A 5,374-nucleotide genomic window follows, 5' to 3' on the forward strand; every position below is an offset into this window, starting at 1 on the left:
AACAGTAAAGAAAATTAGGGGGGAATAGAGAGACAAGACATTTGTGGGACATAGTAATGGTTTATTACTTATTGATGTTATGTATAGTATTCTCAACTGGACTGGTCTGAGGTATATTTTATGTTTAAAATTAGCAATTGAATGTATAAAATATCAACAATAAATAAAAATTTAAAAAATAAAAGAAGGCTTGAGAGACTTGCCTGAGGGACACAGAGAGAAGGAGAGAGAAAAAGCACTGCCGATGGGGCGTGTTCATGCTGTAATCCCTTTTCTTCCATTTCTCTATCCTGTCAGGAATTGGGCATATATGCATACCTTCTTGGGATGTTATAGAAAGCTGCTGGGGCTGGGATTTGAACCACACAGTCAATCCATGTGGCATTCAGCTCCCTTAACCACTAAGCCATGGGGAGGGCCTGAGACAGGCATTCTTGACAAGGACTTGTCGTGTCATGATGCTTCTGCCCCAGCCTATCAGCCAAGATTACAAGTGTATGCAATCATGCTCAATGTGTTTCAGGCTGGTCTAGGAACCAAACCTGGGATCATGTGGCTTCCAGCCTCCCAAGCAGTGCTGCTACCTGCGTGCTGCTGCAACTGGTCTGATTATTTAGTTTTTGATGTTTTTCTTTCATTGAAAATGTAACAGTGGTGGGGACCGGAAGTTAGTGTAATGGCTACGTCGCTGGACTCCCACGTAGTCAACCGTGGTTCGAGTCCCTGACTCGGTGGCTTAAACTCACGCCAGGCACATGTGCGTGCGTGCCCAGGATCCCGAGAGGAGAAGGGATTGTAGCGTGGCCATCCCCCCTGGGGGGTGATTTCTTGCTTTCTGTCTCTCTGTCTGTCTGTCTAGCAAGCGCACACCTCCTATAGCAAAAACCTCTCCAAAAAAAAAAAAAAAGTGACAGTGATCATGCAACCAACCATATTCCCCACTGATGATCACACACAAGGTGGTGGCCCAGAGTAGCATATACTTGCTATTTTAAGGACAAGTCATTGAACTCAGCATATTTGTCCAGCTTTGCCCTCTTATATTCCAAAATATTCCTGTAATAAGTTCAAGTAGTAATGAATGACAGTTGTTACGGTGCTCAAAAACCTTCCTATCTAATTAAATGTAAAGACACAGGAGAGTATCTATTGCATCTTGGTGGGACCAAGGCAGACAGTAAGAAATCAGGAGCATGTAGAAAATGTGGACTCCCACATAGTCGACCACAGTTCAAGTCCCAGACCCGGCAACTTAAAACTCATGCCAGTATGTGTGTGCATGTGCCCAAAATCTGAGAGGAGGATGGAGGAAAAGGGATTGTGGTGTGGCCATACCCCCTTGGGAGTGATTTCTTGCTTTCTGTTTCTGTCTCTGTCTCTCTCTATCCCTCTGGCAAGGGCACATGCCCTATAAGGGGAGAAAAAATCTCTCTGAAAAAGAAAAAAAAAATGTGAGGAGGAGCATCACTGTTCTGGAACAGATTCAGCCTCATATTTCTTTGCCAAATAGAGTACAAGGAACTGGCCTCTATGGCTTTCCCTCTTCCTCAATCCTAGGACTCTCTGGCTGATCTAAAGCCATTCTGCTCACCCTTCCTGGCCCAATGTCACCCTGCAGGAAGGAAACAGTAATATTTGTCCAACCAATGACTCTCCACACCCAAAACCATCATTTCCCTCCATTCCTTTACAGACTTGTGGGTGACTATTCTGTGTATCAGACAAGATACTGTAATTCCTTCCTTGTTAATTTCCAAAATTTTACTTGGAAATGACCCCCTCCTCACCACTCATTCCATTCCATTTGCAGAGATTCCTTTAGTGGGAAAGACAGACATGTGAAAGTCTATTATCTGTATGCCAACGGGATGAGTTCAGTGCAAGGAGGTCTGGCACAGAGTACTTAAGGTAGATAGGCAGGAACAGCACAGTTTCACCTGATAGCATCAAGCTAGGTATGGGTCTGGGTGTTTGCTAGGTACAGACAGGAAAGAGCATTCGAGATAGAGGGGACAGTGTGCAAACTCAGAGATATGGAAAAAAAGTTGGTGTTGTTGAATCAATGTGTGTGCATTTGTGCACATGTGTGTTGTTGGGTGGGTTAGAGAGGATCTGTGTACCATGCTTTGGGGTTTGCATTTGACCCCACAGCCAGTGCAGTGGGCTTTTAAGTAGGAAAGTGATGTGGTCAGTTCTGTCATCCAGCTAGCCAACTCTGGTGACAGTAGGTTAAAAGGGGGAGAGGCTGGAGGAACAGAGGTCAGTTAGGAGCAGTTGGAGTGGTCCAGGAAATTACAAAGTGCGTTATTCAGTCTCAGCCAAGGTGGGCATGATGCAATGACAGTGCTCAGGGGCATGAGAAAGGAAAATGCCAGCAGGAAAGCATTTGATTGATTCACAAGGGCAGAAGGTGAAAAATTCTTGAGTCCTTGGAGTCGTATCTGGGGCTTCCATGAGAGGCCTTTGCCAGGTAGGAATTGAGTAAACTGTATGTTCAAGATTATTAGAAAATAGAGATATATTTTTTTCTCCCAAAGGAACACTGAAACATTTAATGCTTTAAAATCATTGAGACTTTTAGCAAATATATCTTCTAGTCAGAGGAAATACTACTTTTTTATTTCACTACAGCTGAAAAAATTTCTCTATTGCTTTTGTACTAATTTTTTTTTCTCCTGCAATTAATCTGCCACCTTGTGGCCTAATAAGAAATTTCAGCTTTAGAGATTAGCAAGGGAGGACTGATAAGTACATGCAGGTCCATGCTTTTGGCTAATACAAACACAGATACTATTGACCATGAGGAACACAGGAGTACTTCCTCTGACTATGCAATACTTCTCTAACCTGCTGCCCAAAGGGTACTTCATGACTTCCAAAAATTCACGGAGTAGTGAGCAAGTGCTGGAGTCATAGACACTTCTTAGATCTGTACACTTTTGAACCATAAAATAAAAACCAGAATATGGTCCCTGTACTTTTTTTAAAAAAAGAATTATTTTATTAACTTGATTGATTGATTCATTCATTCATTTATGTTTGGGGAGAGAGTGAGAGCGAGAGCGAGCGAGCGAGAGAGAGAGAGAGAGAAAGAGAAAGAAAGTGAGAAAGCAAGTCACCAGGTCTGGGAATCAAACTGTAGTTGGCCATGTGGGAGTCTAGTGCCCTTAGCCACCACATCACCTGCCGGTCTCCGGTCCTTGTATTTTAATGGGAAGAGAAATTGCCCTAAAGGCTACATAGCCCTATAAAATTAATTTCAAAATCCAAAATACTGCTTTAAAACAATAAGGGTGTGTGTGTGGGGGGGGCAACAGGTAGCATGATGGTTAAGGCATTGGACTCCCACATGGCTAGCCAAGGCTCAAACCCTGGGCTGGTAGCTTGAAAATCACTCTGGGCATGTGTGCATGCATGCTCAAAATCCCAAGAGGAGAATGGAGAAAAAGGGATTGTACAGCCCTAGGGAGTACAATCCCTTTTTCTCTTTTCAGAGAGCACATGTACCCTATCACAAAAACCTAAAAAAAATAAAAAATAACAATAAGGTGAATTTGCAACCATAGATGAAGCCTGAATACAGAATACCCACTAAGCTAATATAAGGAACAGAAGCAGGTCAGTGGAATCTCTTTTTTTGTGGCAGAATCAGGAGGACTGTGTATAATAATTAATCCTGAGAAACTGGGAAGACTGCTTTTGTGGGACATGAATTGTCTTGGAATCGAATTACTTCTTACCTTCTACACAGATCAAATAAATGACACCTCTACCCTGAAATATGTCCACTTAAGTTAGGAACACTCTATAGCAAGGGGGCAACAGCACAGGGTTCTGTTGGCCTCTGCTGTCAGTCTTTAACATTACTGGATAGCATGGAGGTGAGGAGAGAAGTCCCAGAAACAGGGTCAGAGAGGGGTACTGGAGAGCCATGCCATGCAGACTGGCTGACTTTCTTATCCTTAGTTCAATTGCTTCTGGACCTCAGAAGTGCTGCCTAAAGGGACCAGCAGTTAGCGTAATGACTATGTTGCTGGACTCCCATGTAGTTGACCGTGGTTCGAGTCCTGGACCCGGTGGCTTAAACTCATGCTGGGTGCATGTGCGTGCGTGCCCAAGATCCCGTGAGGAGAATGGAGGAGAAGGGATTGCATTGCAGCGTGGTCATCTCCCCCTGGGGGGGTGATTTCTCACTTCTGTCTCTCTGTCTGTCTGGCAAGCGCATGTGCCCTATAGCAAAAACCTCTAAAATGTTCAGAGTTGCTCTACTTCAAATTCAAGTTTTGGAAGCAGTTTAGCACTGTATTACAGGGAACCAGCAGTTAGCGTAATGGCTATGTCGCTGCACTCCCATGTAGTAGACCGTGGTTCGCATCCCGGACCTGGTGCCTTAGAACTCATGCCGGGCACGTGTGTGAGCGTGCCCAGGATCCCAAGAGGAGAATGGAGGAGAAGGATTTGCAGCATGGCCATCCCCTGTGGGAGGGGTGATTTCTCGCTGTCTCTCTGTCTATCTCTGTCTTTCTGGTGATGGCATGCGCCCTATAGCAAAAACCTCTCCCCCCCCCCAAAAAAGTGACATTCTTCTAGAACAATATCGAAATGTAAAATCATTAACATAGATATGACCAAAGTTTACTTTTGCTCTTTTGTAAAGTGGGATTATACAAAGCCAATTAAAAGCATAAATATGAGGACCAGCAGTTAGCATAATGGCTATGTTGCTGGACTCCCATGTAGTCGACTGTGGTTTGAGTCCTGGACCCGGTGACTTAAAACTCATGCCGAGTAGTTGTGCGTGCATGCCCAAGATCCCAAGAGGAGAATGGAGGAGAAGGGATTGCGATGTGGCCATCCCCCCTGGGCGTGATTTCTCGCTTTCTGTCTCTCTGTCTGTCTCTGTCTGGCAAGCGCACGCGCCCTATTATAGTAAAAAAAAAAAAAAAAAAAAAAGCATAAATATGATTTTTTAAATGATGTTTAAGCCATCTAGTACTAGTGGTTTCCTGTTTTTACTTCTGTGTCTTTAAGATAACTGACACTCAGTCATTAAAATTTTTTTTTTTTTTTTTTTCCGAATGTGAGGTTTTATTACCTAAGATGCCAGCACACACAGATCAGGTGCCACAGCCCGGTTTCTCCAAGTTTCCCCACCCTGTTGCTGTCACCACATAAGGGGTTTGAACGCAGACCCTCCCACAGCACAGGTGTGCTCTGAAAGCCACGGGAGCTGGAGCAGTCTGCACCAGACAAGGCGCAGGTTCTCATCAGGAGGCTCTGACTCCTGCGCTCCAGGGCGAGGGCTCCACCACCGCATCACTGCAGGCCCCACGCTAGCTAGCGACGGGGGCCATCGTCTTCTGACACAGCCTGG

The 5,374-nt window shown here is 44.6% G+C and overlaps 1 long non-coding RNA gene across 1 annotated transcript in view; it reads left to right on the plus strand.

Moving 5' to 3' along the window:
* The window catches only part of LOC102493369 (uncharacterized), an 11,998-nt gene extending 6,883 nt beyond the window's left edge, over positions 1 to 5,115 (plus strand). Inside the window, exon 3 of the long non-coding RNA XR_334644.1 lies at positions 5,086 to 5,115. This is a non-coding gene — a long non-coding RNA (uncharacterized LOC102493369). The remainder of the gene's footprint in view (positions 1 to 5,085) is intronic.
* Positions 5,116 to 5,374: the final 259 nt, after the last annotated feature.

Source organism: Tupaia chinensis, unplaced genomic scaffold (genome assembly GCF_000334495.1).
Source record: "Tupaia chinensis unplaced genomic scaffold, TupChi_1.0 Scaffold000255_1, whole genome shotgun sequence".
NCBI lineage: Eukaryota > Metazoa > Chordata > Mammalia > Scandentia > Tupaiidae > Tupaia > Tupaia belangeri.